Source organism: Myxocyprinus asiaticus, chromosome 50 (genome assembly GCF_019703515.2).
Source record: "Myxocyprinus asiaticus isolate MX2 ecotype Aquarium Trade chromosome 50, UBuf_Myxa_2, whole genome shotgun sequence".
Classification (NCBI taxonomy): Eukaryota; Metazoa; Chordata; class Actinopteri; order Cypriniformes; family Catostomidae; genus Myxocyprinus; species Myxocyprinus asiaticus.
Genome location: NC_059393.1, coordinates 19,370,537 through 19,384,948, shown reverse-complemented (window position 1 = coordinate 19,384,948; position 14,412 = coordinate 19,370,537).

The following is a 14,412-nucleotide window of genomic DNA, read 5'->3' as shown; positions in this document are numbered from 1 at the left end:
AATTTAGTTGGAGGCCTGCAAGCGTGGCTCAGATTTCTGATCAGTGGTGTACAGAAACGTCCAATTACAGCATCGCTGCGGCGTGCGTGGGGGATTGTATTTACTATGGCAGAGGGATTCCCATGATGTTTTTTTAAAAAATTACTTTTTACCCCAGTTTATGTTTTGCTTGTTTTCCTTTTTAACAGTTCATTCATTTTTAGGGGCTTTTGCTAAATGTATTGTTAATATTTTAATGATCTAAAAATATATAAATATTTGTTATATATTAATATAACATTTATTTTAGCAAATTAGGGCAGATACACTGGACAGTGACAGCAAATAATTGGGAAAAGAAAGTGGAGGCAGAACCATGGTATAGTAACAAATGGTAATACCATGTTACTTCATGATCACAATATTCATACCCCACAGTACTTATATTATATTCCATGATTCGCCCCAAAGTTAACATTTTGTCATTATTTGCTCACTCTCACGCAATTTTCACTCAGCTCTTCACATCGCTAAAAAAAGAAAACAACCATAAAAACTATCCAAATGACTTAATGCACTTTAAACTTAGTTCTCTAAAGCCATACAAAAGCTTTGTGTGAGGAATATACAGAAATGTAAGTCTTTTCACTGAAAACCTTACCCACCCCGAAGCTTTAAAATTGTGTTTTAATGCAAACTGCATTTGCGGAAGTATAATAATAATTAATTTATAATTATAATTTTTTTATAATTTTCTTTATTTATCACACATTATACATTTTTGCACATATACGGTGAAATTCTTCTTTTTCACATATCCCAGCTAGGCTGGGGTCAGAGTGCAGGGTCAGCCATGATACGGCGCCCCTGGAGCAGATAGGGTTAAGGGCCTTGCTCAAGGGCCCAACAGTGGCATCTTGGCGGTGCTGGGGCTTGAACCCCCGACCTTCTGATCAGTAACCCAGAGCCTTAACCGCTGAGCTACCACTGCCCCCATTTTAATAATTAATAATTTTCTTTATTTATCACACATTATACATTTGCACATATACGGTGAAATTCTTCTTTTTCACATATCCCAGCTAGGCTGGGGTCAGAGTGCAGGGTCAGCCATGATACGGCGCCCCTGGAGCAGATAGGGTTAAGGGCCTTGCTCAAGGGCCCAACAGTGGCATCTTGGCAGTGCTGGGGCTTGAACCCCCGACCTTCTGATCAGTAACCCAGAGCCTTAACCGCTGAGCTACCACTGCCCTCAAATACCAAGTATTTGCTAAGACTATTTCATAACACCTTCAAATGCCGTCAAACTGACGGCAAAACAACATTGCTTTGCACTCATCTTCCTACAGTTACGAATACAGTTAACCAAACAGCTTTCAAAGAGTCGGAACTATCATTTTAAATATTCACAATTGCTTCAAATTGATGTTAAAATGTCATTGCTAACTGTCATTTTACAACGGCTTCAAATACGGCTAATCCAATCAAAATTTGATTCATAACTATTCATTTAATAATTACCATTTCACAACGCCATCAAATGGCTTCAAGCTGATGCCAAAACATCACTGCTTTGCACGCATCGTAACAATTGTACAATAGCTACGAAGGCGAGCGGCTCATCCAATAATAATTTTGGAATAAAATCTGAAATATTTGTTTTATAATAACCATTTAACAATAGCTTCATTTGACGGTGAAACGTAATTGCTTAAGTTCGCAGGCATCGTAACTATCATTTTATAATGGCTTTGAATGCGGCTAATCCAATCAAAATTTCGATCAGTTTGATAATGACCATTTCACACTGGCTTCAAATTGACACCAAAAACATAATTCCTTGGCACACGCTGTAACTTATTTTGCGACAACTTTGAAAATGGTGCATCCAGTCAGAATTTCATAACTACCAAATAGTCATAACTTAAAGTTTTCTAATGACCGTTTCACAACAACTTCAAATTGACACCAAAATACCATTGCCTCGCATGCATCAAAACTGAACATGATAGTTTAAATATGTAGAATGGAGAATGAGATTTGAAAGTCACAGTGAAGGGGAAGATTTTGCTTGAATAACAGCCTAAATTTCAGCCTATTCCTCACACAAACCTTTGGTATGACAGATTTGTTTATTTTTGAGCAAACTAGCCTGTTCCTTAACAAGGATACCATTGTACTCTTTGGTTGTTGAAGAAATGGTTTGGGACGTGTTGCAGGCCAGACTGAAGCCTGCATAACCTGCATGTCAAAATTGTAAGTACATGTGCAAACAAGTACATGAACTGGTCGCGTTTAAGATAACTGTGTAGTGTTGAGAATATGCTGACAAACTAGCAAGTGACATGTTATTCAGGTTCATAACGGCTCCTTCTTCAAAAGCCCTGAGAATTGGAGCCAAAATGTTTGTATTGCTACTAGCTGATACTTGACTCGCCAACACTGAACATCTTATTCTGAGATGATAAAGCACAGAGTCTCAAATTGCATGAACACGCAGTTAGCGCTGCATGCTAAGCTGCATGTTAGCAGGGTTAACGGTCTAACTGAATATGTGTTTTGGTGGCAAACAAACTGATTGCTGATAGACTTATCCTGTGGCTCAGCGCTAGCTCCGTGTGCAGCGTCGGCAGCGTGTGCTTTTCAGACACAAGTACTGCCCTTATGGCTGTAGTGTGTATCTGTAGCGAGGAGATAACGGCCTCTCACCTCCCCAACATGACACGTGGATTAAAATGCCCGCTCCCATCCGTTGCTTGGCGGACCACAGAGTCAAGTCTCTTCCGCTCACAGTAAAGGAGGGGTTATTTTATTTTTAGAGCCTGGCAGCCGCTGGGGTACATTTACCGGGTATTATTTATTGAATGTGTGCTGGTAAATGTAAAATAAAATGACTTATTGGCTAGAAAGTCAAACAGCTTAAATGTTAACCAGTGTCCTCTATGTCGCTGCTGTAATAAGCACCTCTTTTACTGGAAAAATACTTGATCAGTATTTTAGTCTTGTTTTCCAGTATAAAAAATTAAAATAAGTTGCCTTAACTTGAAGGCAAATTTATGTAAGGTATTAAGTCTTTGTTAAGACTAAATATATCTGCCAATAGGATAATAAAATAAAATAAATAAAAATAAACCTAATTTATAGGGAAAACTAACAAAGGCAAGTACATTTTTCTTACCCTATTGGAAAAAGTTTTCTTTTTGTTTTTTAAGCATAAACCTCACTAAATTTTATTTGATTTCTCTTAACACAATGCTTTATTTCTTATGTCATTTTGCTTCAAGAAGAAAAAAGAACACCAATCAGAAAATGTTTTTTTTTGCAGTATGAGTCCATGCACTGAAATATAGAGCCTCCAAAAAGCAATTGTCATACAATTATCATTTTAAAATACCTCTTCCCACAACTCAATCTTTCAGAATTAAACAAACAATAATCGAACGAATTAATAGGTTCGCCACGGAGGCACGTGTGTCTGCATAGTCTATATGTTTTTCCCCCTGACCAAGTGTGTTTTAAGGTGCAGTTGTTTATGGTGTTTTGCATAAATTTGCAATCGGTGACATTTTAAAGGTGCAATCAGGGATGGGTCATTAGGCGAATGGGTCTGAGCATTAACGGGATCGTAATGACATTTTGATTATTGCTGGTGCTGTGTACCTGGGTCATTATATTGGGTATTCGTTTACAGAGTTAATGATTCAGCGTCTGGTCGGCTGTAGCTAAGGTCAAGAAATATTTTGAAAAACTTAGGCTACTGATAGAATATATTTGTACATTTTTGGCCAGCTTTCAAACACAAATACAGTCCAGTGAAACAATTATTATGGTATGCATCATTTTATATCAAGTTAACGGTATACAGTGGCCCGAAACATAATTGAATACTTAAGAATGTGCGAGTGTTTTTGCATTATATCAGACTATTTAAGTGGAATTTATTAGTAGAAAGATGCATCAAGCCCAGATGCATCAAGGTTCAATGCTTGTTTACTCAAGAAACTGAAGAAAAAAAAAAAAAATCACCCTTCGAATGTTGTTATCAACTTTATTTTATCGTGTCAAAGTCCAAAGTGAACACTTCAGCATAAACTGTACTCAAAAAGTAGTTTGTACCGCACAGACGGCGAAACAAGGGAAAGTTTTGAATGACTTGCTCGCTCCATGACATTTGCTAATGTAATCAAGATCCCCAGAGTGCACCTTCAATCTGGAAGTACTCGCCTGCAGCCACACACTCAATTTATTCGGCGATAAAGTAGGCTGAAGTTATCTAGAATTAAATTCATAATACAGAATGACAATAAGATATTCCCTCACTGGGTGGGTTTTTTTGCCCCCCAAATCAAACGGTGGGTCATCAGAAGGGCCAAATATTAATAGAGATCTTTTATAGTTTGTGCATATTAAATTTCTCACTGAAAGTGACCTACAATGATGGTGGAGCCAGTGACCTCAATGAAATGAAAAAAAGAGAGAAAAGATTCTCTTCAGTTTTAAATTAAATTACTGGATTTTCTCATGGCAAACATTTAAAATAGAAAGAGTCACCGCCATTGGTGACTGAAGGATATGGACTCACGGGAAAACGACTAATAAAGAAATTAGATGATGGAAGCCTTTCCATACAAGTGTTCAAACTACAAGTGTAATATATTTAAGTATGTACAACTGAAGACAGTGTAAAGGTGTAGTTCACCCCAAAATTAAGATGAAAGTCACACAAGGGTCGATTATTTATTCTTGTTTAGCACAAAGATGGCTTGATGAATCTTCATTAGATTAGATTAGATTAAAGGTTTTCACAATCAAGGCTGTCTCCAAGAGGAATTAATTTCCTTCATCAGGAATTAATAGTCTATTTGCAGTCCTCTCCAATGATGTGTATTTGTAAGAGTGAGAAATCTAAAAGACATTGGAGTGCTGCAGACAGATCCACTATGTCTATCTTAAGATATTTCTGTAGCCTCACCCGTGTTGATTAATGCAATTCTCGGTTCATAATGAAAGTCTGTTCATCGCCAACAGCATATGCTGCATATAATAAATGGACCATTTCTCCTCCTGCAACTTGCCTCTGAATTAGCTAAGTAACCATTTTTTTCCGGCAAGCTTTCGCTATTCTTCATCAACAAAATGCAAAATGCGTTCAAACTACATTGCACAGTGAACATTAACAATGGAAACCAATACCAATTTTCTTCCATCATGATTCGTTAATTGACACACTGCCAACTAGGAAAACCATTCAAGTGCTCTCATCTTGTGAATACCATCATTCCAACATGACCTAAATGCTCTTGAAGTATTACGATTCAAATTGTGAAGTACAGAAAGCGCTATGAATGTTATTACAAAGATTTAAACACATTAATAAGTCATTGTTTTATGAAATGCATATGATTTATTAAAGCAATGAGGCCTTGCATTACAGTCAGTATGTTTACATGTGCAATTATAAGGGCTACAGGGTTTTGCATAGTCAAGCTGCAGTCTTCATCTGAATGTCCAAGTTTAAATGAGTATATCTCTTTGTCACAAGCATGACGCAATCGAATATTAGAAGAAAGGACATAAAATACAACAGGTTAAATACACGTCGCGCGACACATCAGTCACAATGGCTTCAAATATAGCTCATCCAATCAGAATTTAGAGTCATAACCATCCATTTTATAACTATAAAAATCAGAGCTCTGAGATGGAACTATCCAATTTATTTATTTTATTTTATTTTTTCAATTAATTAAATAAAAACTGGTAGAAAATAAACTAAGAATGTCGAGTTTGTAGCCCTTCCAGGTATTTTCAATTGCTAATGTTCTCAGACGTAATAATAGGCCAGAGCACTTCATCAGAGTTTAACAGCACCTTAATCTTTGGTGTCAACATACAATACTAATATACCATAATCATCAACTGCTTGGCAACAGTGCAGTTGACGCGTTACAGGGGTCAGTGTGTTTATTCTGACGATGGCCCGGGCAGAGGGACTTTAGAACACTCTGAATGAATTATTCAGTGTGCAAGGCTTTGCTTATCTACTTCATTAATTTCATTTCCTGAATAATGAGGTTAATCCCATCTTTCAATGGTCAAGGCATTTTTAAAGTGCTCACTGACTATGCAATTGATTATGAACAAAATCCGGTTCATTATAATTCTCAGACAGGCACTTGTGAAGATTGTGTGCACCTGACCGAACAATTTTATTGATGGATTTCGAAGAGTACCATTCATGTACTAAAAGCGTCAGGCTGTGATATGGAGAGATGTGATAGTGTTACATCATGGTTATATTTGGAATAACATAAGTTTAAACATAGCATAACTATTCTATTCATACTATTTTTTGCAATATGCCTACAGCGCACGTTTTGAAAATTGCATGGAGGCATGATGGCCAGTTACATTTGCCAAAATGTGTAGTATACAACCAGAGTACACTGTGCAGTTTCCGAGTGATGGATGAACTCTCTGAAATCACTTTTTTGACTCATTTGATTAGACTGACAAAAATCAGCATGAAATCAAATTGACACTGGCATTGGTGCACATTTCTCAAAATAAATGTTTATCTTTGTAATCTTTTATCAAAATGTGAAACTTGCTCAACTTTTGAAATCTTATATTTAACTCCTCACCTCCAATCGCTTGACTTCCTGGCATTCTGACATTCTGGTAGGTAACGTCCACTTCTCACAATCCAATCAATTCCCGATGGATAAATTACACTTTTTTTTTCTCATTGTATATCCTGTTTGAATCAGAAATAAGTCAGGTTATGGCAGTTAAATGGGCTGCGAACAGTGTTGGGAAAATTACTCAAAATGTAATCAAGTACACATTACTAATTACTTCTCTACTCAGATTACTGATTATTTCATTACTTTATTTTAAGTTAAGTTACTCTCAAGAAACATTTCACAGTTCAGTTTGTTTTTATGTTCAAAAATTCAAAGTAATATCTATATTATGATGTCTATACACCTTCAGACTATCACAGAAATGCAAACAGATATACATAGGAACATAATTCATGTCTTAAATTTATTCTACATAAAAATTATTTCGAAATATTTAATCTACTTAAAAGTAATTAATTTAACTGAAAGTCAGTAACTGTAATCCAAATTTAAAAAGCAATGCATTATACTTACATTAAGTCATTACTTTGTAATCAGATTACATCCAACATTGTTTGCAAGTAGTGTTTCATGCTGACTTTAAGAAAATTTTATGCAAAATACAGGTAAATGAACACAATAATTTAAGATGAAAACTGGATGCTACTTACTGAATGAAACAATTTAGCAAGTTTATGTGACAACAATGTAGCAGTAGTGCAATAGTGCACACTGTTTCATATATTATTTAAAAAGTATGCAGTATATACTGCGCAGTATGCAGTACGTCAGTGTTCCATTCCGAACACAGCCATCAAGTTATTCCTATGTTACGTTGTTGCTAGTTGAAACACGAATAAATATGAGGCCCAACATGCAAACACAAACACTATCTTTTTCTTTCTCCCTCTACATCTCTTTCCATTTCTCTCTCGCTCTCTCTTTTTCACTTCCTCTCCTCAATAAAAATATGTTCAGTGGCCGTACATCTCTGCCAAATCCAGATACCCAATCTCGGCTGTTGGATCATGTTAGTGAAAGTCACTAGAAGTCAGTACTGTCCCACATCAGTCAGAGTGCGAGGGGACACACAGTGTCAGCATTCCCACCGCGGCTACAGGGGCGGAGACGAACAGATGGCTTCTGGGTGATTACTGGAGGGAGTGAGCAAGTGAGCGAGAGTGAAATGAGTTTTCATGGAGGAGATGTGAAGTTTTTGACGGTTGAACTCAATGAAAAATAGGACAGGCAAACTTTATGGCAACACAAACAAATATACACATCACAACCAGCTTTATTATTGCATACAAAGGCCATGTCCACACTAATCTGTTATCGTTTGAAAGCTCTGTTTTCAGTGTCCTAAAGTTATCGTTTTCCAGAGTATGCGGTAAGAAAGTGAGCACTTCAAAAGTAAAGCTAAATAAATGAAAAATTCAAATGAAAATTCATTTTTTGCTTAAAATTCTTCTCCCTGCCCAGTAGGGGGCGGTATACATGAAGAAAGTGAATCCCCAAAAACACAAGAAGACTAAAGTGAAAGTGATTCATTTCTCACCCACACCTATCATATCACCTCTGAAGATATTGATTTAACCACTAGAGTCTTATGTATTACTTTAATGCTGACTTCTGCGATTTTTGGAGCTTCAGAATTTTGGCACCCATTCACTTCCCTTACAAAAAATCTAAACTATCCACAAACTTGCCGCAAATTTGCTGCTCATTATTTTCACATGCAAATGAGCTTGTGATTTGCCGAAAATGTTTGCCAGAAGTTTGCAGCTCTTCAGCGGTAGTGGTGAACCTCTGGCAAACCTTTGGCAACAATGGACAATTTGCCGCAAGTTTGCCGCAAAGCTCATTTGCATGTGAAAATGATCAGTGGTGAATTTGTGGAAAGTTTGTGACAAATTTGTCATGAACTCTTGATTTTGTAAGGGTTGCATTGTATGGACCAAGAGCTGAGAAATTCTTCGAAAAGTCTTCATTTGAGTTCAGCAGAAGAAAGAAAGAATTTGCTGATGCAGCATTATGTGGAATGTAATATCATTCCATTTCAATTAACTTGTAGTCTGGAGAGAGGGGAAAACATGTCTCTTATAACCTTTTCTCCCGACACTCTGTATTGACCAGTCAACCCCAGTGCTCTAATGAACTCCAGGCAGCAGCTATACAGTAATTTAGCAATGTGAGTGACAGCACAGTGAGAGGCAACACCAGCGAAGCAGGAAAACAAACATAACATACGACCCCACAAACACAGTCTAACACCGGCAATATGTCACACCACGGGAAGCCTTCTCGTATTTTATTCAAACTGTGCGGATCCAATAACAAATGACGTCAACAGTCAGCAAAGCAGGGTGTTGATAAATCAACCCATGTTGATGGGAATCGAACCCATAACCTTGCCGTTGTCAGCATCACATGCTGCAGTGCATAAGACAATTGTAAACAATACAGTGCCCTACCAGTTAAGCTACAGAATGGGAGATGTTTTCACAAGGTTTCTCATGTGAGACTTTACATTTACAATAATTCATTTTGTAAACACATCCATCCTAAGTGACTTATGGTGCATTCAAAGTACAGGTCTTATTAGTATGTGTCCTGCCTGGGACCCATGACCATATCAGCACCAAATGCTACAGAACACAGAAGACAATTGTATGAAATTTTTCTTTTACATGGTACTTTACATTTGACTCGCACATCTATCCAGAGTGACTTATGGTGCATCTGAGATATACCTACATCAGTATACACCGATCAGCCACAGTATTAAAACCACCTGCCTTATATTGTGTAGGTCCCCCTCATGCCGCCAAAACAGCGCCAACCCGCATCTCAGAATAGCATTCTGAGATTATATTCTTCTCACCACAATTGAACAGAGCGGTTATCTGAGTTACTGTAGACTTTATCCGTTCGAACTAGTCTGTTTTCTGTTCACCTCTCTCATCAACAAGGCGTTTCCATCTGCAGAACTGCCGCTCACTGGATGTTTTTGTTTTGTTTTTGGCACCATTCTGAGTAAATTCTAGAGACTGTGGTGTGTGAAAATCCCAGGAGATCAGCAGTTACAGAAATACTCAAACCAGCCCATCTGGCACCAACAATCATGTCACAGTCCAAATCACTGAGATCAAATGTTTTCCCCATTCTGATGGTTGATGTGAACATTAACTGAAGCTATTGACCCGTATCTGCATAATTTTATACACTGCACTGCTGCCACACGATCGGCTGATTTGATAATCGCATGGATGATTGTTGGTGCCAGATGGGCTGGTTTGAGTATTTCTGTAACTGCTGATCTCCTGGGATTTTCACACACCACAGTCTCTAGAATTTACTCAGAATGGTGCCAAAAACAAAAAACATCCAGTGAGTGGCAGTTCTGTGGATGGAAATTCCTTGTTGTTGAGAGAGGTCAACAGAGAATGGCCAGACTGGTTCGAACTGACAAAGTCTATGGTAACTCAGATAACCACTCTGTATAATTGTGGTGAGAAGAACAGCATCTCAGAATGCTATTCTGAGATGCAGTTTGGCGCTGTTTTGGCGGCACGAGGGGGACCTACACAATATTAGGCAGGTGGTTTTAATGTTGTGGCTGATCGGTGTATGTCTTGCCTGGGAATTGAACCTATGACCTCACCATCGTTGACGCATGCCCTACCAGTTGAGCAATAATATGGAAGACATTTAGAAAAGGTGAATTCAAATTTACACAGATACACTTGGCAAACACAACTGTCCAAAGTGACTTATGGTGTATTTGAGTTTTAGATCAGTTTGTGTCCTGTCTGGGAATCAAACCCATGACCTTGCCATTGTTAGCACATTGCCCTACCAATTGAGCTACAGTATGGAAAACATTCATTTACAGTTTTTCACATACTCTCAGTAAAAATGTAAGACTGATCACGAACTAAACTCTATTCATCAATAAAACATCAGGGGGAACGCACGACATGATCTATGAGTAAACATTAAGGCCAGCAAGCGGAACAGTCAGAATATTAGAAGTTAGCTAAGTTAAAGACTGTGCGTGTGGCGAGTGTGTGTGAACCTGATGAGATTTTAAGTGGTGTTCATTTCACCCCACCGCGTCTCCACCAGATTCTTGTTCCTCCCCCATCATGCCTATATTGCGCTCTGGATCTCTCAGGATATTAAACAGACCATAATGTAGGTCTGGATTTTTGTAGCATTAGATTGGCAAGGGAATCGGCCACCTGCGGCCACAAATGTTCACTGATCTGGAAAACGCAGAGAAAAGAGAATTCAGAGATGGTCTTCTCACAGACGATAATTGATTAACACATCGATTTCAGGACAAAAGGGTGCTTTAACAGTTGGTCTTCCGTTGGTTTAGTGGCCATGGTGGAAGACTTCTGGCCGAGGGTTGATTATGATAGTGAACAAAACAAGTTAATTTCACAGAGTCTCAGAAGTGTTTGAAAAGTGCTCAAATATGTAGATTTGTCAACATGCAGAGAATTTATTTGGCAGAATGGGCTTGACGTAGAAATGTTTTCATCAAAAGGGATTGGTTTATATGAATATATTTCTTTCCTTTTGGAAATCAAGAGTTTATCACCATTGACATCAAAGCAATTTACTGATTCCATCAAACAAGTTAAAAAGACATAAAGTCTATTAATTGAGATTAATTATGAACCATTAGTCTACTCAAAACTGCTTGTAGGCTCTTGGTGTTGACACCAAGATTTCTGTTGTCCATCTCCATTGAGTCTCAATGAGTCTCATGTGTGTTATTATTTAAGGCCAATGCTTTCATCCGTGGTATTCACAGAGCCCATGTTTGCTCTAAACGGTCATGCTCTTCCCTTCGTCCTCAACAAATGAGAGTGGTATCATGCAGTGTGTTTCTATTCTGTGTGTTTAGATTTGTTCAAGCCCATTAAAGGCTATCGTGGACTGTAAATAATAATACGCCTGCTGTTTGGCTTTGCTTCCACTGGACACAAGAGTAATGGATGCGTGCTGTATGCGAGCTCAATAAAGAGCGTTAAAAGGTTTTTGCTGTGGACTTGAATTAATACAATTGCTCCTGCCTATCAATTGCACAGCAGGACCACTCGGTCTAGGATGGATTGTATATGTAGTGCAGAAAGGAAAGGTTTGGTTTTGTATGTTTGCGTGTAACACAGTGTAAACACAAATAAGTTAGCAGAACTAAAAAAAAATAAAAAAAATAGGTAATTAGTTACATCAACTTTTTTAAGTTAATAAATTACAAGTTTAATTAAGCAGAACTGTCCGATTAAGATTTTGTACTACACAAGCGTGTTGATTTTTTTCTTAACTTGAAATATTGAGTAAGCTAACTCATGCATTTTAATGGTACTTAACTTTAAATGTAACACTTTGGCTGAACTTAAAATCACCATGTTGGATAAACTTAGATATGTCAAGTAGAGGGAACTTAGCTAGCTAATACTAGCTACAACAAATTAGTACAGTGAATTTTGACATGCTGAATGCATGCTAATTGCTCAACAAGTATATCAATATATTGTAGAATGATCTAATATTGTACCTGTTCTCAAGCTAATCTCAAGCTCCACCATTCAACATAATGGAAAAATCATAATAATATCGTTCGTTGGTTTGTTTATTTTTTAGTCGCAATATATCGGAAAAAACTTATAAGGAAAAATTGTGATTAAATTGTCTGTTGGTTCTTTTATTTTTCACTAAGGGAGTAAAAGTTGTAAGATAAGGAAAAATCTTAATAACATCTTTCGTTGGTTCATTTATTTTTAAATCAAAAGATATCTGAAAAAACATACACTATATTGCCAAAGGTATTCGCTCACCCATCCAAATAATTGAATTCAGGTGTTCCAATCACTTCCATGGCCACAGGTGTATAAAATGAAGCACCTAGGCATGCAGACTGCTTCTAGAAACATTTGTGAAAGAATGGGCCGCTCTCAGGAGCTCAGTGAATTCCAGCGTGGTACTGTGATAGGATGCCACCTGTGCAACAAGTCCAGTCATGAAATTTCCTCACTATTAAATATTCCACAGTCAACTGTCAGTGGTATTATAACAAAGTGGAAGCGATTGGGAATGACAGCAACTCAGCCACGAAGTAAAATTACAGAGCGGGGTCAGCGGATGCTGAGGCGCATAGTGCACAGAGGTCGCCAACTTTCTGCAGAGTCAATCGCTGCAGACCTCCAAAGTTCATGTGGCCTTCAGATTAGCTCAAGAACAGTGCGTAGAGAGCTTCATGGAATGGGTTTCCATGGCCGAGCAGCTGCATCCAAGCCATACATCACCAAGTGCAATGCAAAGCGTCGGATGCAGTGGTGTAAAGCATGCCGCCACTGGACTCTAGAGCTGTGGAGACGCGTTCTCTGGAGTGACGAATCACGCTTCTCCATCTGGCAATCTGATGGACGAGTCTGGGTTTGGCGGTTGCCAGGAGAACGGTACTTGTCTGACTGCATTGTGCCAACTGTGAAGTTTGGTGGAGGGGGATTATGGTGTGGGGTTGTTTTTCAGGAGCTGGGCTTGGCCCCTTAGTTCCAGTGAAAGGAACTCTGAATGCTTCAGCATACCAAGAGATTTTGGACAATTCCTGCTCCCAACTTTGTGGGAACAGTTTGGGGACGGCCCCTTCCTGTTCCAACATGACTGCGCACCAGTGCACAAAGCAAGGTCCATAAAGACATGGATGAGCGAGTTTGGTGTGGAAGAACTTGACTGGCCTGCACAGAGTCCTGACCTCAACCCGATTGAGCACCTTTGGGATGAATTAGAGCGAAGACTGCGAGCCAGGCCTTCTCGTCCAACATCAGTGTCTGACCTCACAAATGCACTTCTGGAAGAATGGTCAAAAATTCCCATAAACACACTCCTAAACCTTGTGGAAAGCCTTCCCAGAAGAGTTGAAGCTGTTATAGCTGCAAAGGGTGGGCTGATGTCATATTAAACCCTATGGATTAAGAATGGGATGTCACTTAAGTTCATATGCGTCTAAAGGCAGATGAGCGAATACTTTTGGCAATATAGTGTATAAGGAGAAATCTTGATTACCTTGTTTGTTGTTGTTTTGTTTTTTTACTCTATTGAAGTAAAAGTAGTAAGACAAGGAAAAATCATAATAACATCATTCATTGGTTCATTTATTTTTCTCTAAAGGAGTAAAAGTTGTAAAATAAGGAAAAATCATAATAACATTGTTTTTTGGTTAGTTTATTTTTAAATAAAAAGATGCAGAAAAATGTAATAAGAAAAAATCGTAATTACATTGTTTGTGGGTTCTTTTCTTTTTCTCTATGGGAGTAAAAGTCATAAGATAAGGAAAAATCATAATAACATTGTTCATTGGTTCATTTATTTTAAATCACAAGATATCGTAGAATACATATAAGGAAAAATGTTATTTACTTTGTTCGTTGGTTCTTTTATTTTGCTCTATTGAAGTAAAAGTTGTAAGACAAGGAAAAAATCATAATTACATCATTTGTTGGTTTGTGTGTTTTTTATTGCAAGATATAGAAAAATACATAAGGAAAGATCGTGATTACATCTTTCGTTGGTTCGTTTATGTTTCTCTATAGGAGTAAAAGTCGTAAAATAACAAAAACTAGTAATAACTCCATTTTTTTGTTTGTTTATTTTTAAATCAAAAATGTAATCAGAAAAAACTTAATTACATCGTTTGTGGGTTATTTTAATTTTCTCTATGGGAGTAAAACTCGTAAGATAAGAAAAAAATCTTAATACATTAATTTGTTTGTTTATTTTTCTCTGTGGAAGT